Genomic DNA, 22,107 nt, shown 5'->3' with positions numbered 1-22,107 from the left:
TCCCAAACTCTCTCTCAGCCTTCCTCCTCTCTCCTCCCTCCCTCTCTCTCCTCCCTCCCTCTCCCATCACTCTCTCTCCTCCCTCCTCTCTCCCATCACTCTCCTCCTCCTCCCTCTCCCCTCACTCTCCCTCTCTCTCCTCCCTCCTCTCTCCCTCCCTCCCTCCCTCTCCCCATCACATCTCTCTCCCTCTCCTCCCTCCCTCCCCTCTCCATCACTCTCCTCCTCCTCCCTCACCCTTCTCTCCTCACTCTCTCTCTCCCTCCCTCTCTCCTCCCTCCCTCTCCCATCACTCTCTCTCACTCTCCTCCCTCCTCTCTCCTCCCTCCCTCTTCCCCCTCATCTCGTCTCCTCCCTCCCTCTCCCCTCCCTCTCTCTTCCCTCCTCTCTCTCCTCCCTCCCTCTCCCATCACTCTCTCTCCTCCCTCCTCTCCTCCTCCTCCCTCCCTCTCCCCTCACTCTCTCTCCTCCTCCCTCTCCCTCCTCTCTCTCCTCCCTCCCTCTCCTCCCATCACTCTCTCCTCCTCCCTCTCTCTCTCTGCCCCCCCTCCCTCTCCCATCACTCTCTCATCCTCCCTCCCTCTCCCCTCACTCTCTCTCCCCCTCCCCCCCCTCTGTCCCATCACTCTCCTCTTTCTTCGCTTCATTCTCCGTCATTCCTCTCGCGGTAAGTCTTTCTCCTTCTCTTCCTTCTCCATTTATCAAATTAGATCCAATTAAATTCACTTTTGTCTTCGTCCTGAATCAACCTGGGGATCAAAGACGATTTGCTCTCTTTCACGCGCTTCTGTAACTTTTGCAGACTGTCTCTGTCTCTGTCTCTGTCTCTGTCTCTGTCTCTGTCTCTGTCTCTTTGGCTGTTGCTCATTGATAAAGTTGATCTTTGCTCTCCTCCCCCACAGGATCCATCTCGGACTGAGGACTCAGGTTCTGTTCGGAATGTTCTGCCGGTCCGAGGAGCGCAGAATCCTCCGCGAGGGCGCAGGAGCACCGCGATGAAGGCGCGGAGCAGTTCTCGGTGACGGAGAGGACGAGTCCGGAGCGGAACCATGGGGACCAAGCACCTGCTGCTGCTCTTCATCTACCTGGACCCCGCTCACGTTCTGGGCGCCGCCGCCAACAAGCGGAGCAAAGCGGCGCCGCCGCGCAGGAACCCGAAGCCGAAGGAGGTGAACGGCAGCAGCAGCACGCCGCGCTGCCGCTGGCCGGTGCCGCTCCGCCGCGGAGGGTGACCCAGCTGCAGGCTCCCAGCGTCCAGCACGACACCTGCCAGGGCTACTACGACGTGAGCGGCCAGTTCGACAAGGAGTTCTCCTGCAACAACACGGACCACCGGTTCTGCTGCGGCAGCTGCTTCCTGCGCTTCTGCTGCGCGGACAGAGGGAAGCGGCTGGAGCAGAAGAGCTGCACCAACTACAACACCCCGGACTGGATCAAGACCCAGCCGCCCTCCCCGGTACCGACGGGCGACACCTACGACCCGGAGCTCGACCGGACCAACACCACGGTGTACATCAGCTGCGGGGTGGTGGCGCTCATCATCGCCATCGGGATTTCTGCCAAAGTTGCCTACGACAAAGCAACTAAGCCTCCTCAGGAGATGAACGTGCACAGGTGAGTTGGAACCTGCAGAACTCGGACGGAACCAGAACAGATGAAAAAGAGACCAAAAGCTGAAGTAACGTCAGAAATCCGGGGCTGGATAAGAGACCGATTTACGTTTTCTGACGCATTCAAATCCGTTTAGTCCAAATTTACCTTTGATTTCAGGTTAGAAAAGATTGGCCCTTGGTGACGTCATTGCCCCGCCCCGTGTGTGTAAATAAAAGAGAAAAAATCATGAAGGTGTTTCTCTGCACACATTCTTATGTCGGTCCCATGAGGCCGAGCGGCTGCTGTCCAGGGATCCAGTAAATCCACCAGCGTCCAGGACCAGTGATCCACTTCACTGGGGGAAGGTTTGGGTCCTCCGGGCTCCCGTAGCCATCCGTGACAACCTCCAGGCCCAGAAATCAGAGTATAAAAAACATCCTGGGACGAAATCATGTCGCTACATCTGCGGAGAACGGCGACTTTTTTCATCATTCCGAAGAAAACATGAAAAAATTAGCATATTTTGGGTACTTAATTATTTTACAAATTGAAGCCTGGTTTGTATGTTTAGATTAACCTAAAGAGTGAGATGTTGTGTGTCGACAAAGATCTCATGAACTGAGACTCGTTTCGGTAAATCGCGATTAAGATTGCACCTAGCATGGGCTAGCACAGTTTGCTTGGCTGGCTACCTTCAGCTGCTCCTCGTTAGCTGCTCAGGCAGCGACGTGCGATGCTAAACGTGTTAAATGTTGATTGTTGCTGTGAGGAGATTCATTCGTAACCGGTCGAGATGTGGCACAGCGCTACAGAACTCGTCGGTAGTCTTGTGGCCCTGATGACTAAATGTGTCCCTCACTGTCAGTGAAGAGGCTAATGACGCACAGCGCTGCTTTTAGAATCCTAAATACAAACGTTAAAGGGGAGGAGCCAAGGCTGACTGATCAGCGCCTGCTAGCTAAGCTGGCGTGAGCAGCGGGGCCTTGGGGATTTTCCACTGATGCAGGTAACCATTCCTGGTTCCCAATCGTCTCCGTGTCATCGGAGTCGACGTCCAGCACCGATCTGGGGAGTCGAACGTAATCGAACGAGGTTTTTCTCTTGTTCAACTTTGCCGCCTGCTGTTCTGGAAATGTCAGCAGAGATTACTCAGCGTTCCCGCTCAGACGCACGTTGAGCTTAAAAACCACCCAGAATCTGGAGGAGTCCGGATCCCACCAGCTTCGCACGCGTCAGAACTCCTCGGCCAGCTTTGAACGGGCACGTTTCTGTAGGGAAGCTCATGACGCAGCAGTTTTTAACCCGAGAGATGACCAGAGGTTCTTCAGGGCAGAACCTCAACACAGCAGAAACGACCTTTGCTGCCCGTCCGCGACCTTCAGCCAAACGCCAGAGAGGCGGAGCGAGAGCTGAGCCCAGCGATGTGGAGCAGGTGTATCGATCACCACCTGCAGAGGTGCTGAGAACCGTGACAGCTTCTCTAGAACCACATCAAACACCAAGTACATCAGGAACTTTGTTCTTTTGGTAACTGCTGCTCATTATGGCCACGCATGGCGCCGACACTCTGATGGCGTCGCCATCTCCTGGTGGTCGGCAGCAGACCTGCTAAACGCCCCGGTAACGACCCGACGTGGCGATTTGAGCCTGCGAGCGTTGAGGTGAAGAGGGTGGAAGAGGCCAAAGAGCCCAAGAAAAGCTCAGAATCCCTCCGACTCGTCCCGCTGCTGTTTTAACGGATGGTGAAGATTTTCCTTTTTCTCTTGTCGTTCGTTCAGTTCGATGAATCTGAACTCGAACTTCCGTCTTTAGACATTTCTGGACATCGGACAAATGCCGTCAACCCTCAACTGTTTGTCCTCGTCTGAGATCAGACAAAGATGTTTCACATCAGAACACGTCGGTGTCTTTTCTTCGTTGTTAATAAAGCTGGGTCAGTTCCCTCCAACCGCCGTAGCTCCTGCGGCACGCCGCTCGGCGTCCCGCCGGGACGGCCAGGAATCAGGTCGCTCCTCGTCTGCAGGAACGCCTGAAGTGTCCTGATCCTTGAAGAGAGACGCTATAAATAAGCTTCCAAAGTCACACACTTTTGTTAAAGGGGACCCTTCCTGGCATCGACACACTTTCGGCTCTTTGGTCGGAGCCGCCTGTCGCCGCCATGTTCTCTGTCAGGGCGGCGCCAAAGGTCGGAGCCGCTGGTGAAATATTGCTTTCATTTGTTGGCTTTAGAGACTCAACACTTATTAAATTGGACTGGAGTCCAGCGCTCATAAGCGCTTTTGTCTCCACATTGTTCAGCACACAGTTGAGATCCCCTCGTGACTCCGGGCGTAATTAGGATTTCCTCGCCGTTGTGTTCCAGGCTGATCCAAAGTGAAGCTAAATCATTTAGGAAGACCTTTTGGGGTTTGTTGGGGGAAGAAAGAGGAAGGGCATCAGTTCCAGTCTTCACCCTCACTCGCCTGCCTTCTCTTTCAGAGCCCTGGCTGACATTCTGCGGCAGCAAGGACCCGTCCCCGTTTCCCAGTACGAGCATGAGAACATGGCGGTGATGGACGGGTCGCCCAAAGACGAAACACCCGTCAGAACCTCCAAGAACCATTACACGCCGGTCCACAGCAAAGTGTCAAACCACGGTAGGTGGATCTCTTATGATGTCGGCCTTTAAATCTGTTCTGGGAGTTTGAGTGAGCGATGAATCGGACTCGTGAACAGCAATGCGAAAGTGGGCGGGGCATGTTCCCGCCACGGCAGAACCCTCTGCCCCAAGCAGAACGCTCAGAAATTTTAAAACGCCGTTTAGTTCATCGGCCCGAGATTTCACAGCAGCGTGCCGCGCGAGGGCCACGTGCCGGAGGTTTGTGACACCTGCCACGTGGAGAAATCCACGTTTGCTTTACTCGTATCTAAAGCCGACTGCTGGTCCTTCTGCCCCCGTTTTGACTGACACCTACGAAAATAGACGCAGTGTCGTGAGCTTGTTGCCTTAATCACTCCTAAAATGGAACACATAAGGAAACATACAGCAAATTAGATGCGAGGCCCCGGCTGAGAGCTGGTCTCCCTCTCGCTCAGGTCCCATAAGCCGACTCAGCACCGGCTCAGAATTATCATCCTCGCTGACAGACAGGAGGTTTTTGTCCACAGATAATTCTGCCGTCTTTTATCCAGAGCCCTGCTCCAGGGATCAGCTCCGTCTCCGAGTGTCCCAGTATGGTGTCCCAGATTCACCAGAGTCATGTTTGACTCCTCCATCCCATCATCAGCACCCATCAGGGAGCAAATAGGCCACAGTTGTTCTAACGGCTGGATGCTGAGCAGAAGGAGCTCTTTGATAGTTTAACCTCAGCCAAGACTGATGCTCAAGGAGGAGGAGGGGGAGGAAGGGAGGGAGGAGGGGGAGGAGGAGGGGGAGGGGGAGGAAGGGAGGGAGGAGGAGGAGGAGAGAAGGGGGAGGAGGAGGGGGAGGGGGAGGAGGAGGAGGGGGAGGAGGAGGGGGAGGGGGAGGAAGGGAGGGGGAGGAGGAGGGGGAGGAGGAGGGGGAGGAGGAGGGGGAGGGGAGGAGGAGGAGAAGAGGAGGGGGAGGAGGGGGAGGAGGAAGGGAGGGGAGGAGGAGGAGGGGGAGGAGGAGGAGAGGGGGGAGTAGAAGGAGGAGGAGAACAGGTTTGATGGTCTTCACCCTCTGTGTCTGGGCTATTGTAGGTAGTGGCCACAGGAGGCGCTGTTTCCCACTTTGATATGGTGAGGAGCAAACACGCTGCAGCTAAGCTAGCTCTAGCCCGAGCTACAGCGAACTCAGCACCAAGCAGGAGAACTTCTCAATCCTCCTTCTCTCTTTGGAGGAACTCCTCCGGGTCCTGCTCCGACTTTGTTATCTCTCTGAGCACGACAGCGCCTGTCTGAAAAGAAAGAACCTCACAAACGGCCCCCAAAGGCTCGACCCTGTGTGTAGCGGCGTGGACGCAGACCTTTATCCTCGCCGCCACCAGCCTGATCTGCTAAATCTGATCAGACATTCTGCCTTTGAGTTGATTTTGTAGAGAACACCCACAGAAAAGATGTCTTTGTTGTCCAGACGGCGTCATATCGGCTTCTCTTGGTTAGCGGCGCGGCGGCGAAAGTCTTCAGAGATAAGGGTGGAGGGCGGAGGAATGATGGAGGCGCTCCAGTAAGACGTGACTCAGATTTTAGCACAAATTTGAGAAAACAAAGGACGCCGTTCTTTGAGTGGGGGGTGGGGGGGGGGTCGGCTGCCTTTTGTGGTCGTTCGCGCCGCCGCACATCAACGTGAAAACAGGGTTTTTGAGTCCATAAAGGGGCCGTAAAAACCTGACACGGACGCTGCGCAGCCCCGATGGCGGCGAACACCTCAGTGAAGGATTGAACGCTCGGCGTTCCAGAGGATGGATTGCACGTCCTCGCTGCGCTAATGGACATCGCCGCTCCACGATCGTCCCAGATACAGCCAGCTTTAGCACTTCAATCTCCCAGAGTTCTCTTCTGTTGCCTCATTTCGTCGCTCTGAAAGTGTCTGTTGCTGCGGACCGATGACGGATGTGGCGAGCAGAATCACCTCGCGGCGCCCGGAGCCATTCGGACGTTTCAAGTAGAACTCCGGCGACAGCGGAGGGTGGCGGCGGCGAGGGTGGCGGCGGCCAGAGGAACCCCAGGTCAATCCTCCACCCCTCAAAATTACAAATGAAGAATCTCGAAAGCTCAAATTCTCTTTGAAAGCTCGACCGACCTCAACGACCCAACCGCCGCTTTCCTCCCGTAAACGTTCTTAGCTCCGCTGCGGAACCTCGTCAGTCCCGCGTGTTCCCGACGGCTCCAGAAGCCTTTGAAGCGCACCCTCGGCGGAGGGGGAGGAGCTATTAAGCCTTCCGCTAACGAGCGTTTTATGAAAGGAGGCGGCGCCGTTTGGCCCCACGAGGCTCCTGTTTGTGTGCTGGTCTGTGATTGGAGGCTTCGACATGATCAAAGTTTGAATCTGGAGTGGTTTTATCGGCGGTGGTCGAGCTGCTGCAGCGCTAGCGGCGTCCGGAGATGGTTAGCGTCCACTTCCTGTCCGTCTGGCCCTCATCTGTATTCTGGAGCTGCGGCCGCTCCGTTATGGAGGCGGCTGCAGATTAAATCCACTCGCAGCACAAAAGATGGAACCCGGTGCTGAATTCTTTATGATGCCTGAATATAAAGACGCTGGAACTCGCCTCCTCGACCTCCCGGTGGACACGGACGAGGCGGAACCAACCTGATAATGGCACCGCCATTTCAGAGCCGAGTCGTTTAACGTTTAATCAACGTTTTGTTCAGGTGGCGTCTGTGAGAGCGGAAAATTCTGCCTGACCTTTGGGGACTCATTGGTCTGCAACTCTCACTTGCTTTTTCATACAGCTGTAAGCACTACGTTACCCATGAGCCTCGGCGGCAGCACCCCAGCCTCAGGCAACGTGTCTTCATCTGGGATCTTAACTTGATCCACAAGCAATTAAAGTGGATCACAACAACTGTTCCGTGTTTCTGGTTGCAGTGCGTCCTGGGAGTCGTAGTTAAGATGTATCTGAACATAGCAGCATTTATTCTTCATTTCTGTATCCTGCCAGGACATTATGGGATGGCAGGAGGCCAGGATTTGCACAACTTCATCTCCTCTGGGTTCCTGACGCTGGGACGGGGCCATTTGAAAGGTAAAATCCACCAGAGCCAGTTCATCGTCACGTCGTACGGCTCTGCCAAACGAGATGAGTCTCTTGCAGCCAAACACACACATTTGAGAAGAAATCCACACGTCCACTCACAGAGAAGCACTCTGACACTTCGGCGAGTGTGAAGGCGCCGCGTCACACGCGTAGCTTCTGCTGTCGTCCTGCTCGCCGTCACCACCGGGCCTGTGCTTGTCTTACAGCTCAGCACTCCGTCGATGACTCTGGACAGATGTCCTGGCAGGGGGACGTGGACATGCCGCTCTCCTACGGTACGTTCTCACACACACGCAGATGGAGCTGAGGATTCCTGCTTCCCATTTGGGTTTGGGAGTTCTTTGGTGGCCGTGGCGAGCGAGTCCAGTCAGTCAGGACTGTGTTTGGACTCCCGTCCATTTGTCCCCCGACCTTGACTGAATAAAGGGTTGATTGTGTCCTGGTGTGTGCGTGTGTGTGTGTGTGTGTGTGTGTGTGTGTGTGTGTGTGCGTGTGTGTGTGTGTGTGTGTGTGTGTGCGTGTGTGTGTGTGTGTGTGTGTGTGTGTGTGTCTGACCCTATGTTGTGGTTGTTTATCTCACAAACGTGTGAATTTTAACATGCGTGACGGCTGTGAGAGCTCGCCGTTTCTTGTGGTGCGTTCAGGGCTGTGGGACGTGTCAGTTGTCAGGTGGTGCGTTCACTGTCTCTGACAGTTTTATCTGCAGCGCTGCGGCGCCGGAGGTTGTTGCTGGGCCGTGGACGCTTGCTCGGCTGCGTTATGGATCCTGTTATTGGGTTTCGCGTGAATCCTCTTTGTGTTTACGTGTTTATTAAACCTTGAAGCCGTTTTATCGCCGTTTTGTTTTACCTTCACTCGCGCCAGCGTCCGTTTCAGTGGGATGAAGCCGAGACGTCCGATGTGGAATTCTGTGATCGGCTCTTGTTTTCGTGGTGATCAAACCTGGCCGCTCGCCCCTCTCTCACCTCTGCTGGCGCCGTCCGCTCATGTGCATCCTCTTTAATTACTTTTTCATGAGTCGCTCCATGTTCTGGTCCTGGGGGGACCAGATCCACTTAAGGTCACCTTGTATTTTTGGGTTGATAGATTCCTACCCAAAACACACACACACACACACACACACACACACACACACACACACACACACACCACACACACACACACATGCTCAGCTGTGGACCCTCCCTGGGGGCCAACGGAGCCGAGACATGAGCCAAACAAGGATCCGGTTCCTGGTTTTCCAACATTTGGGCCTTTGAAGCTGTTAGTGGTAACTGAAGCCTCCATAATCAATAAGCGCTGGTGTGATGTCATCAGGACGCCACTGGCAGACGTTACTGACCCCGTGAGTCTGCTGTGAGTCACCGGATCATTTCACCGCACCAGCCTGGGGGTCAAAGGTCAACATGACATCCGAGCTGAAGGGTGAAGTCATGACATTTGCTGTTAACTCTGTCCAGGACACATTTCAGGGGTCATTCCTGGCCCCGCCCCCCAGCCTGTGGGAAGGTTACCTTTGCTGTCACCTGGTCTGATGTTCACTGACTTTCAAGGGAGAAATAAGAAGGAAGCACTGATTGGCTGGAGGGGCGGTGGGCGGAGTTTAACCGTTGCTTGCTGCTGCTCACTTGGATGTATGGTTTCCATGGATACAGGGGTCAGGTTAGGTGTTGCAGTAATGTCGCGGCGTTGTTGGAGGCAGAACAGACCCGTCGGCCGGTTAAAGCGTTATCGGGCCTGCAGCTGTCCACGTCTGTGAGGGGACGTGGACCCGACGCACCGCGGCGGCGAGCGGCGAGCGGCGAGCAGCGAGCTGAGCGTGAGCCAGAGGCGGCAGCACTGTCATGGAGGGAAACCAGGAGGGTCCTGTGTGTGTCGCACCTGTTCTCCAGGTGTCCAGGTGAACCTGGAAGCACACAGGAACCTTTCTTCTCTTTTCTGTCCAGAACTTAACGAGAATTTAACGTCGGCGCTCATTGTGTTCCCGACACAAACGGACCCAAATGTGCGGAAAATAGTCTTTGACCAGGATGTGGAGGAATCTGCAGGTCGCTGCCTCCTCTCTGAGGAGACAACCTGGGCAGCTGTCCGCTTGACCCCTGACCTCCAGAGTGACCTCCAGAGTGACCTCCAGAGTGACCTCCAGAGTGACCTCATCACTTAAATCTCTCTCTACTACAGTTGTCGGCCGGTGGCTCCTCAGTGGTGCCGGTTCCGTCTCGGCCCCGCTGGTCTCCCCCGTGCTGCGAGCTTCAACCTGCCGCGGAGCTGCGATCCAATCGGATCGCTCCGTCCGCCGGGCGAGAGGATGGAAGCGAGCGGCATCGCGTTCTTCCCGCTTCTCTCCAGATCCAGACAAACAGAGCCCGGTGGACCGGCTCCCAGTGCTGCCAACTGTGAAATTAATTGGTCTTGCGATGCGCCCAGCGTCCGGCCCGAGGGGGCGAGCGTGCGTCTGCTCGTGGACCCGCCTCCTCCGTGTCTGGACGCCTCCCGGCATCCTGCCGGCCCGCGTGAGGCGCCGGGTGGCGTTGGAGAGCGACCAGCTCAGAGCAGCAGCAACGCCAACGTTCAAGGTTTGTTTCAAACTCACCCTCATCAAACACCGGACGGGTTCTGACCCGCTTCAGCCTGACAGAGACGTCCGGGTGTCCATCAGAGAGGGACGCCGGTCCAGAACCAGCATCGCTGTCGGGTCGATTCTTCACTGGCGTCAAAGTTTGAGTCAGTATTTGAGGTTCCTCCAAAGGCACCGGTCCCGACCCACATAAGATCAGATCCAGGTCACATCGCGCCGCGGCACCACCGGTGGGGGACGAGCAGCTGTTGCTCTGGTTCTGTCCGGTCGGATCTCTTCGTGGCCGCGTGTTTGCTAAAAAGGCGCTGGTATCGTTTGTGGTTGCACCCTGAGACCGAGGAGACCAGGAAACCGAACACCGTTAGAAACCGATCCGGGTCCAGACCAGCGCACCGATCTGTGGCATCAGATCCAGTTCAAGGACGCCGTCCTCGCCCTCAACGTGCCGCTAGCGTCTTTAGCGTCACGCTTGATTCCTGGCGTGGCGGCGTGAGACCATCAGCCTTATTGATCTGGAGATTAAACGGTTGTTTTTGGTTCTGGACCCGGCAGAAACTGTTTGTTTCAGCAGCATTAAAACTGAAATGGGCTGAAAGACGTAAACAGAGAGTCTGACGGCGCCGCCGGTCGGGCCGAAGCGCCACAGCAGCTAAATGTCAAGAGGGAGAAGATGAGAGCGGAGTGGAAACCCAGGATGCAGCTCTTGACCCGTTTGGTGCCGCTCGACTACTCCACCCGGATCCGATCCATGTCAGCAGGTTCTGTTCCACTGCTGGACCGGACCCACGTGATCTCCAGAACTCCAAAGAGCAGCTAAAACATGACCGAGTCAGCTGTGGTTGAAATACAGCTGCTCCCTGCGTGGTTACCATGGCAACATTCTGAAAAGCCCCGTGGCGTGTGACCGGAGGGAGGGAGGAAGGGAGAGAGAGGGAGAGAGAGGGAGAGAGAGGGAGGGAGGGAGGATGTGGAGCAGCTCCTGCTGCGGATGTTAGGGCCCGGGATCACCCTGACCAGGAGTGGGCCGGGATAAGGAGCGGGGGAGGGGAGAGGGAGGGAGGGAGAGAGAGGGAGGGAGGAGGGAGAGGAGAGGAAGGAGGAGAGAGAGGGAGAGAGGGAGGGAGGGAGGGGAGGAAGGGAGGGAGAGAGGAAGGGAGGGAGAGGGAGGGAGGGAGAGGGAGAGGGAGAGGGAGGGAGGGGGGGAGGGGGAGAGGAGGGAGGGAGAGGGAGAGAGGGAGGAGAGAGAGGGAGGAGGAAGGGAGAGAGGGAGGGAGAGGGAGAGAGAGAGAGAGGGAGGAGGGAGGGAGGGGGAGAGGAGGGAGGGAGGGAGGGAGGAGAGGGAGGGAGGGAGGGAGGCGAGGGAGGGAGGGAGGGAGGAAGGAGGGAGGGAGAGGAAGGGAGGGAGAGGAGGGAGGGAGAGGAGAGGGAGAGAGAGAGGGAGGAGAGGGAGGGAGAGGGAGGGAGAGGAGGGAGGGAGGGGGAGAGGAGGGAGGGGGGGAGGGGGAGGGAGGGGGAGAGGGAGGGGGAGAGGAGGGGGAGAGGGAGGGAGGGGGAGAGGGAGGAGGGAGGGAGAGAGGGAGGGAGGGGGGGGAGGGGGAGAGGGAGGGAGGGAGGGAGGGAGGGAGGAGGAAGGGAGAGAGGGAGGGAGAGAAGGAGGGAGGGAGGGAGGGAGGAAGGAAGGGAGGGAGGGAGAGAGGAAGGAAGGGGGAGAGAGGAAGGAGGGAGGAGAGGGAGAGAGGAGAGAGGGAAGAGAGAGAGGGAGGAAGGAAGGGAGGGAGATTAGGAGGTAGGGAGAGAGGGAGGGAGGAAGGAAGGGAGGGAGGAAGGGAGGGAGAGAGGGAGGATGGGAGGGAGATTCAGATTCAGGTCCTTTATTGTCCCACACGGGGAAATTTACAGTGCAACAACAGCAGAGAAAAATAGAAAAAGATAAAATAGAATAGAATTTGGAATATGAGAGAAGAAGAAGAGAGGAAGGAAGGAAGGAAGGAAGGAAGGAAGGAAGGAAGGAAGGAAGGAAGGAAGGAAGGAAGGAAGGAAGGAAAAGAGGAAGGGAACATCTCCACACACACACACACACACACACCTTACCCCTGGTCATGTGACTCTGACCTTCATCACATCAGAGACTCTTGGTTCTAATTAACCTCCAGGAATGTCCAACGGTCCCTGAACGCCTCATCGAACACAAACGATGCTTTTTTGATGTGTTTGTATTTTTGCCGTTTTTTTGAGTGCTGATAGATTTTACCCCCCCCCCCCCCCCCCCCGGCCCACCCCCCACCCCCCAGCCTGGGCGTGCTGGGCTGCCCCAGATAACGTGATATTTTTAAGATCCCACTAGAGCTGTGGTGCCCTTGTCTCCGTGTGAAGTTCAGCCCTTTTCCTGTAGCAGCGCCACGCCGCTACAGAAGCTCCGCCCCCAACCTCAGAACGTCCACAGTGCGATCACTCTAACGTGGACCCGTTTCAGGAGACCAGGCGGTCCATGGAGACCAGGTGGTCCAGAGAGACCAGGTGGTCCATGGAGACCAGGTGTTCCATGGAGACCAGGTGGTCCATGGAGACCAGGTGGTCCATGGAGACCAAGTGGTCCAGGAAGACCAGGTGGTGGTCCATGGAGACCAGGTGGTCCATGGAGACCAGGCGGTCCATGGAGACCAGGTGGTCCTGAGAGACCAGGTGGTCCATGGAGACCAGGTGGTCCTGAGAAACCAGGTGGTCCAGAGAGACCAGGTGGTCCTGAGAGACCAGGTGGTCCATGGAGACCAGGTGGTGCAGGGAGACCAGGTGGTCCATGGAGACCAGGTGGTCCTGAGAGACCAGGCCGTCCATGGAGACCAGGTGGTCCAGGGAGACCAGGTGGTCCATGGAGACCAGGTGGTCCTGAGAGACCAGGCAGTCCATGGAGACCAGGCAGTCCATGGAGACCAGGTGGTCCTGAGAGACCAGGTGGTCCAGGAAGACCAGGTGGTCCAGGGAGACCAGGTGGTCCAGAGAGACCAGGTGGTCCTGAGAGAAGCATCACTGAGGTTCTTCTGATGTGTCAGGTGAGGGTTCGTCCCTCCATCCTCGCTCTTCCTGAACATCCCGATGACTTTTGGGCTCTTCCGTGGCTCCACTGGCGTTCTGCCCCCCCAGGGAGCAGAACTGGACCATCTCGGCGTCTCCTGGGATCTCCCTCACAAAGGTTCTGCTCGGAATCTCATCAATAATAAATCCCTCATCAGAGTTCATTCCTCTCACATCTTCTTCAGCTTCCTGCCTTAGAACAGTACGAGCTTCAAACAGGAAACGGAGCTGCAGCAGTTTGTTTTCCAAGTTTACATCCGGAAGTTCCTCGTGCTTCCCTGCTGTTCCTTAATTAGCAGCTCGGCGCTCCAGGTAGACGAGGAACATCTGTGAACGCAGCGAGAGGGTTCAGGAATGCTGTGGGATCCATCACACAGGAGGGTTCCTGTCATTACAGGGACGGATGGAAGAACACGTGTTCTCCTGGACCCTGGAGGAGGCGGAGATGTTTGTGACCTGCTGGGTTGCTTGGATCCGCTTGGATCCACTTGGATCCACCTGGATCCGCTTGAATCCGCTTGGATCCGCTTGGATCTGCCTGGATCCGCTTGGATCCGCTTGGATCCGCTCTGGCTGTGGGACCGTGACACCTCTCACGTCTCCTCAGAGCTTTGGAGCTGAGAGCTTCGGGATGGGTCCCCTCACCCTGGGGGGTCAGGTGCAGCCCATCCTGGGCAGGAGGAGGTCCGGAACGCTGATTCCGTCTCAAAGTCACGAGCTGACGATCACGCGGACGCGGTCGGCGCCGTCGTGACATTTGGAACGTCCCGCTGAGCTCTAACGAGCTGCCGTTACCGCTCAGATCCTTCCGAGGACGGACGACATGTCAGACGACGGCGTCTAATCAGTTCAGCGCCGCCGGCCCGTCGGGCCGCCGCTGAGGTTCCGCTAACGACGAGGCTCCGTCAGGCTAATGAAGCCGCGGCGTCGCGTTCATTAGCATCATCGGCTCCACGTCTGTAGTCGTCTCCCGTGATTATTTAATTACGGCTGGATGACATTAGCAAGCCGCTAAAGCTAGCCGAGCTCCCGGGGACCAGAACCAGTCACATTTATATGGAAATGGGACAATTATCGCTTCTAATCACGTCACATTAGCGAGGAGCGGCGCGGCGGCCGGCGTTTCCTCTCCCCGCCCAAGCCGGAAGGAGAGAAACAGCTGGCGGTGGCGGCGCCGCAGCAGGCCGACACTCGGGAGCTTCCCGGAGAGTCGGAACAAACATCAGGCTGTATTTTTCCTCCTGCAACTCGTGTTTTACTGTGAAAGGTTACGGTGCTGAAGTGACTTCCTGTTCACCGCGAGACCGGAGAAAAACCGCGCTGGGTTTTCTGTCAGGAGACGCCGGCGTGGCCCCGCGGGGCCCCGAGCCGGAGAACACGGAAACATCGGCATCGTTTTGTTTCTGGGGTCTGAAAACGCGGATTTATGGGAAAACACGTCTTGTTTCCTGCTAACGTGTTTGTTGCTCATCTGTGACGTAAATGTTAAATCCTAACTCACCTCTGGCATCACCTGGGCCTCATTTATCCCTCAGATTTCCCAGAATTCCACTGGAGTTGATGGGAAACAGGGAAAAAGAGGGAATAGCGACGAAGGTGCAGCTTTGTGCCGAAGATGCTAACTGAAGCTCAAGGTGCCGTTCGGCGCAGCTGCCAAGCGTTTCAGTCGGAACTCAACCCAGAATGTGCGACAGGTCTGGGACTCCGGCCTGGTAGGCGCCCCACGACGCTCCACGCCGCTCCTCGGCGCTCCTCGGCGCCCCACGACGCTCCACGCCGCTCCTCGGCGCTCCTTGGCGCTTCACAACGCTCCTCGGCGCTCCTTGGCGCTTCACAACGCTCCTCGGCGCTCCACGCCGCTCCTCGGCGCTCCTCGGCGCTCCACGCCGCTCCACGCCGCTCCTCGGCGCTCCAAGCCGCTCCAAGGCGCTCCTCGACGCTCCTCGCCGCTCCACGACGCTCCAAGCCGCTCCACGGCGCTCCAAGGCACTCCAAGCCGCTCCAAGGCGCTCCTCGGCGCTCCTCGGCGCTCCACGGCGCTCCATGCCGCTCCAAGGCGCTCCACGCCGCTCCACGGCGAGGATAACGGCAGCTTTGTGTGATGTTACTTCTGACATATCGGAGAAGACATCAGATAAATCTGCGCTTATCCTCGTTAGTAATTCACAGACTCCAGACCCTCGTCCCTCCTTCAGGAGCCGGATGGAGGCCGGATGGTTCCGGCTCCGCCTCGCCGTGGCCCCGGGGCCCGATTCTCTCCGCCCGGCATGTGTCCACCAGCTGGGCGGGGCCGCGGGTCCCACCTGTTCCTCGTGGTCCTGATGACGCTGCGGCGCTCCGTCTGTCCATCAGAGCAGCCGTTTAAAATGGATCTGGGTCACAGTCGGATCTCCTCCGTCCACCCGCCGGACGCTGGGAGCCGGAGGAACCAGCGCGAAATCAGGAAGACATTCCAGAAATATTCCAAGAATCGAGTCCACCAGGCATCCTCGCGTCCTCACGTCTTTGTGTCCTCACGTCCTTATGTCCTCACGTCCTCATGTCCCCATGTCCTCGTGTCCCCGTGTCCTCATGTCCTTACATCCTTGTGTCCTCACGTCCTCGTGTCCTCATGTCCCCATGTCCTCACGTCCTCATGTCCTCACGTCCTCGTGTCCTCATGTCCTTACATCCTCGTGTCCTCACGTCCTCGTGTCCTCACGTCCTCGTGTCCTCATGTGCTCACGTCCTCATGTCCTCGCATCCTCATGTCCTTACATCCTCGTGTCCTCACGTCCTCATGTCCTCATGTCCCCGTGTCCTCATGTCCTTACATCCTCGTGTCCCCGTGTCCTCATGTCCCCGTGTCCTCAGGTCCCCATGTCCTCGCGTCCTCGTGTCCTCATGTCCCCATGTCCTCACGTCCTCATGTCCTCACATCCTTGTGTCCTCACGTCCCCATGTCCTCACGTCCTCATGTCCTCGCGTCCTCATGTCCTTACATCCTCGTGTCCTCACGTCCTCATGTCCCCATGTCCTCATGTCCTCGCGTCCTCATGTCCTTACATCCTCGGCCGGAGGAACCAGCGCGTCCCCAACAGGAATCAGGAGGACATTCCAGAAATATTCCAAGAATCGAGTCCACCAGGCATCCTCGCGTCCTCACGTCCTCATGTCCTCGTGTCCTCATGTCCCCGTGTCCTCAGGTCCTTACATCCTCGTGTCCTCACGTCCTTGTGTCCTCATGTCCTCTTGTCCTTGCCTCTTCGGCTGCTCGTCCAGATTAGAACGGAAGGCTCAGAATCCCGGTGCCAGTGTCCCGGTCCAGCCGCAGGAGTTCCGGGACGGAGACGCAGGTCTTCTGCAGCAGAGCGTCCCTGTCCTCTAGCGGTCCTGTAGCTGTCCTGTAGCTGTCCTCTAGCTGTCCTGTAGCTGTCCTCTAGCTGTCCTGTAGCTGTCCTCTAGCGGTCCTCTAGCTGTCCTCTAGCTGTCCTCTAGCTGTCCTGTAGCTGTCCTCTAGCTGTCCTCTAGCTGTCCTCTAGCTGTCCTGTAGCTGTCCTCTAGCTGTCCTCTAGCTGTCCGTAGCTGTCCTCTAGCTGTCCTCTAGCTGTCCTGTAGCTGTCCTGTAGCTGTCTCTAGCGGTCCTCTAGCTGTCCTAGCTGTCCTCTAGCTGTCCTCTAGCTGTCCTCTAGCTGTCCTGTAGCTGTCCTGTAGCTGTCCTCTAGCTGTCCTGTAGCTGTCCTCTAGCTGTCCTGTAGCTGTCCTCTAGCGGTCTCTAGCTGTCCTCTAGCTGTCCTCTAGCTGTCCTGTAGCTGTCCTCTAGCTGTCCTCTAGCTGTCCTCTAGCTGTCCTGTAGCTGTCCTCTAGCGGTCCTCTAGCTGTCCTCTAGCGTCCTCTAGCTGTCCTCTAGCTGTCTCTAGCGGTCCTCTAGCGGTCCTCTAGCTGTCCTCTAGCTGTCCTGTAGCTGTCCTCTAGCTGTCCTGTAGCGGTCCTGTAGCTGTCCTCTAGCTGTCCTGTAGCTTTAAGCTAGCAGAGATGCACTTTTCTATTGAGCTCCCAGGTGATAAATGAAGACATTTAAATGGAAATGAGCTCCGAGCGTCTCATCTCCAGGTGGCGTCGGCGCCGCTCCTCCGCCGTCTAATCACATCAACGCAATATTTTCCCTCCTGAAATTGTTCGGCTTTGGTCTCCGATGACGTCGTTCCAGCCTTGGAACCCTCCAGCGTCTCATAACGACGTTAAGCGCTCGCTCGCCAGCAGAGACGGATCACCGCCGGGGAGGCGGCGTCCGCGTGCGCTCCCTCACGGACGGAGATCGATCGGGTCCACGCGGCAGTGACGGCTGTCAGAACCCATCAGACGGGCCTGCTCAGTCCAGAAGGTCCTCAGTTCAATGATCCGGTTCTGGTTTTACTGGTTGGTCTCCAGCGAGAACTCCAGTCAGATGTGGGAATCTTCAGATGAAAGCCTGTTTGCTTTGAAGGTTCTTTGATTTCCTAGATTGTCCCAACAAAGGCAGAACTTGCAGGTCCAAATGAAGGGAACCCCTCCAGGACCACCCGCCTGGTTCCTGTCCGACTGGGTTCCTCTTCAACGTCCTTGAGTTTCTGCTCAGACTTCCTGTCACCCAGGCAGGAAGTGGGATGGCTCCGTATAAAATGGCGGCCGGCGGTTCCGATAAAGACGCGTCTGAGTTCTTCCTGTCACCTGACCTGAACTCCTGTTTGTTTTTACAGGAAACCATCACCATGACTACCAACACAGCCACCTGGATCTGAGCATGCTCACACCCAAACTGGGTAAGAACACTCTGACGCTAACCAAAGCTAGCTTAGCGCCCGACCGAGCGCCAGAATCTTTCAAACAGAGCAGAGAAGCTGCAACTCTCGAACGCCAACGGCGCCGTTTCCGGCGTTAATGGATCCGCGTCCACACGTCCTTCACTTCCTCTTTCCTGCTGCCGCCTTTCAACCAGGAAAATGGGTTTGGGAGGTACTTTAGCAGCTAATGGAACCCTTCAAACAGCGTTCAGGTGCTCTCGAGCCTCAACATCCCAGAGGGGGCGGGAACGCAGCACCGTCGCCAACCACCAGTTCAAGGTCGACTCTGACCAGGTGGCGTTGCGACCCGTTCCAGCCCGGGACCTTCGGCCCCGCCCACTTTACCTCCCAAACGATTTGGGGATTTTAGTCGCGTTGATCCTCAGAACACATCGGAGCGTCCAGCATCTGGAGTCCAGCTGGTCCTGGTGGACCTGCCAGAGGAAGTGAGGCGGGTCGGAGGTCTCCATGACGACGGACAGAACGTGTGTGAAAGCATCTTTGTCTGTGTCCTCAGAGAGACCTCAGAGGATCAACAACATCCTGACCTCGTCCACGGAGCCGTACGACTTGTCCCTGTCCAGGTCCTTCCAGAACCTGAGCCACCTGCCGCCGTCCTACGAGCTGGGCCTCAAGTCGGACTCATGTAGGTCCTCCTCTTTTCTTTCATCTCCATGGTAACGCACCCTCAACAGCCGCTCGGCCCCCGATGTCCAGACGCACCGCTGGAGTTGCTTTTTTTAAGCTAAGCTAGTTTGTGCTGCGTTCAAGAGGCTTCAAGGCCGTTTTGAAGCTAGCGTTAATTAGCCGCATGTTTCGGACGCCTTTAGCTTCAGCTAATTGTGAAAGTGCTGAAGAGACGAGGTCAGCTAGTTAAAGGCTGCGCTAATCAAATTAGCTGCTGGTTCTCAAGCGGCAGGCAAACTATTTCTTCCCATTTCCTCTAATTTAGGAATCTTTATTCACATCAGGCTCGTTTTTAATTAGTTTCTGTTGGGATCATGAGCTAAATTCCCAGTTTAGGGATGAATCGGGAAGACCGGGAGACACAGATGGTCGCTCACCTTCTAAAAGCCACTTTAGCATTTCAGCTAGAAAACGGGTGAGGTTGGCTGTCGTTTACCCCCCAGGAACAAACGAGGTGCTCCTTCGTTAAAGATGCAGAGAGCAGCGGACGTGCGACGGCCGGGCGACCTTCTGCCTCCTGGCGTGACAATTCCCATCATCGCGCTCCACACGAGCCACCGGAGCGTGGGATGGCGGCGAAATGGCCGATCAGCCTCCGTGTTCTGCTGTAATGAAGAAAACGACCCTGCGGACACAACATTTGCTCAGAGTCTTTCCGTGGCGGCGGAGCTAAACTGCTTCCTGTCAGAGCAATTTAACGTCGCAGCCGTCGAGGCGCCGCGGCGGCGTTCCTCTACAAGATGGCAGAAATCATTTTGGCCCGCAGGAAGTCGAATGTTGGCTCGTAAAATAGATTCAGGTGGTTTGTCGGGCGTAAATCCTGACTCAGAGGTGCTAGCGTAGCTCCAGTTGTGCTAGCGCTGTGCAGTTTTAGTTGGGAAAAGGGGAACGTTTGCTCTGACCTGCTGCGTTTCCTCCTCAGGTGACAAAGAGATGGAGGAGTATTACCCTCGGAAGCACCATCATTCCGACTTCGGTGTCCCGGGACCCACGCACGTGCTGAAGCTGAGTGCCGACCCGCAGCACCGCCAGCGTCCCCGCCGAGTCCAGAGAGCCCTGTCTCAGGACCACGTCCTGTCACCGCCCAGGACGCCGCGCCGCGGCGACTACGGCCTGTCCTCGTACGGCGCCATGGCGGCCAACGCCTACAGCAGCAGCCGCCACCTGTCGGACGAGCAGCTGCTGTCCGTGGACCGGCTGCACTCCCAGGATCCTCTGCTGTCCCCGGCGATGAGGCGCGACAAGTTTCGGGAGAAGGCGATGGCGCGGGCGATGTCTCACGCCGACATGCTGCTGCCCGTCACGCCGGTCAAGGAGCGCCACAGGACGCCCAAGATGCACTCTCAGGTCAGCGGCTTCAACGACTCGTACAACACGCTGGCGGTCAACCACCAGGCGTCCGCCTCCAAGCGGCAGGCCTTTGCCTCCCGGCGGACGCACACCGTGGACCACCTGCAGTTCGCCCCCGGCCACCATCACGCGTACCGCACTGCCAGTAAGAACGAGGTCACGGTCTAACCGCCGCCCCGGACGGCCACGCCACATTCAACAACTTCCTGCTTCCCGGCACGAGCTTCCTGTTGCAGACTTGGGCGAAGACGCTTCCTGTCTTAGATCATAAGGGCTTTGACGCTGGACGCATCCTGGTGGGAAGATTTTTTAAACTGGGAATGTGATGGGAATGGAACTATCAACTTTATAAATATATACATATATTCACGGTTTCTATCCTCCTCTGTCCTCCTAGCGTTAGCGGTGCCTCTTCAAACTGTCCCGTTTCAGCACTGAAGTGGGTTAAAAAGCACAAATATTCGGTTTCTGCGTCTTTGGCCTCTATTTTAGTTTTCTACGATAAACATATCAGCTTATTAACCAGTAGAGCAGCCGGTTCTTGCGTAGAGTAGCGGACTGTAAATAAGCCTTTAAACAAGCTAACCCTTCACACAAACTTGTTTTCTCACAACTTTTAACGGAATCGTAAATATCCGATCGCTAATTTTAGATAAGTGAAAGTTTCCTCGCTCTGTTTTCCACATTTGTCTCAACACGTTTCAAGTATTTACGTAGATTCAGCCTTTGAGGTGCTAACGGAGCGCCGCGGTTGTCACAGTTAGCTTCATTTAGCCTTGTGCGTTTGCTGGGAAGCGAGTGCTCAGCTGCCTCCAGGAGTTCGAGTTAAACTGTGAGCTGCTGGTCAACGTCAGCGCCGCCTGGAATCCTGCCTTCTGGAGGGAACGCCGCTTTTCCCAGCCGTCTTTTTCCTGTTTGACCAGCAGACGTCGACGGTGAGCTCCTCCGCAGACTTTGCTAATTTCCAGCTACAACGTTGATCCAAGAACACGAGTAAAGACACGAGTCACGAGCTAACTGACGAGTCAGCATAATTCGCTTCCAAACTGAGCGTTTAGCGCAGAGCTAACGCGGGATGTCGAGCTAAAGTTTAAGGCTCTGAGGTTTAGCGACATCATGTGGCCAGAAGTGGCACTGCGACGGATCTGATGTCGCCACAAAAATGACATTTTTCTTCTAAATCAGCATAAAAATAATTGTAAACGTCTTAAAATAGCTGAAACGAACCGTCGAAGTCTGGAAGTCCTGAAGCCTTAAACGATTTCACGGAGGAAAACGTTTCACTACCGAGGATCGCTTCTCGCGTTTCTGTCGCCACGGCAACGTGTTTGCTAACCTGCTAAAAATCCCTGTTCTTTAACGGATGATGTCAAAAGTTTGTACCTTAGCTTTGACTGTTTTGAGCATCTAAGGGGCGGCGCAGACATGGGGGCGGGGCAGACATGGGGGCGGTTACCTGAGGGGCGGAGCCTCCGTGGGGCGGAGCATCCTTTATGAGCGATGATGTCATCTCCACCTGCCAGCATGGCGACACATTGTGAGTTGTTAGATGAGTTTTATATGGCGCAGCTACGTTAGCGGCGGCGGCGGCGGCGAGGCTCACAGGTCACATGACTGTTCTGATGTATCTTCTGTTTGTTTTCATAACTATTAAAGAACCTCGTGTTCACTCCTTTACTCTCAATGCTTCTTTGATCCTGGTCCTCCTCCTGTTCTTCCTGCTTCTTCATCACAGCACTTGGCTCCTCCCACTTCACTGGTCGTTAGCGGCCATGCTAGCTTGACAGGGTATTAAACATTAGCATTAGCTTTGACCCCCGTATTGCTTATTGACTGATTATTCCTCAGTACTGAGGGGGCGTGGTGGGTGACATCAGATCACCATGGCGACCGAAACAGCTGATCTGGACCTGAAGAACCTGCCGTGATGTTTGGTGAGTTTTAGCCTGGCTGAAGGGTCAAAGGTCACGTGAAACAGGCTGTCAAACATCAGCACCATCAGGGAAAGTAGGCCAGCGGTTCTGCATGTGTGAAGGCCCGGTGGACCCAGAGGAGCTGCCGGTTCTCTTCTGGAACCAGTTCTTGACTACAGACCCACTTTGCGGAGGGAAGACCTGATTTCTCTGCTGGCCTGGACTAGTTCTCTTTGTTCCAATTCAGAGCCTCTAAAACGGACGTGGCAGCAGAAAATATCGAGGTTAAATGAGATGGGAATTTGTCTCACTTGATACAGGGACGTCATTAGCGTTAGCGTTAGCCCGCTGCTTCATTATTCATATTCAAAATGTAGCATTGAGACAAAATCCGAGGTTTTAAAAGTCCTTTA

The 22,107-nt window shown here is 56.0% G+C and overlaps 1 pseudogene; it reads left to right on the top strand.

The window, feature by feature from the left end:
• Positions 1–608: 608 nt before the first annotated feature.
• LOC130515071 (protein shisa-6-like) lies at positions 609–21,465 on the top strand (annotated as a pseudogene).
• Positions 21,466–22,107: the final 642 nt, after the last annotated feature.

This window comes from Takifugu flavidus, chromosome 18 (genome assembly GCF_003711565.1).
Source record: "Takifugu flavidus isolate HTHZ2018 chromosome 18, ASM371156v2, whole genome shotgun sequence".
NCBI classification, from domain to species: domain Eukaryota; kingdom Metazoa; phylum Chordata; class Actinopteri; order Tetraodontiformes; family Tetraodontidae; genus Takifugu; species Takifugu flavidus.
The sequence above is the reverse complement of the archived record's forward strand: the minus strand, read 5'-3'. Positions and strand labels throughout refer to the sequence as shown.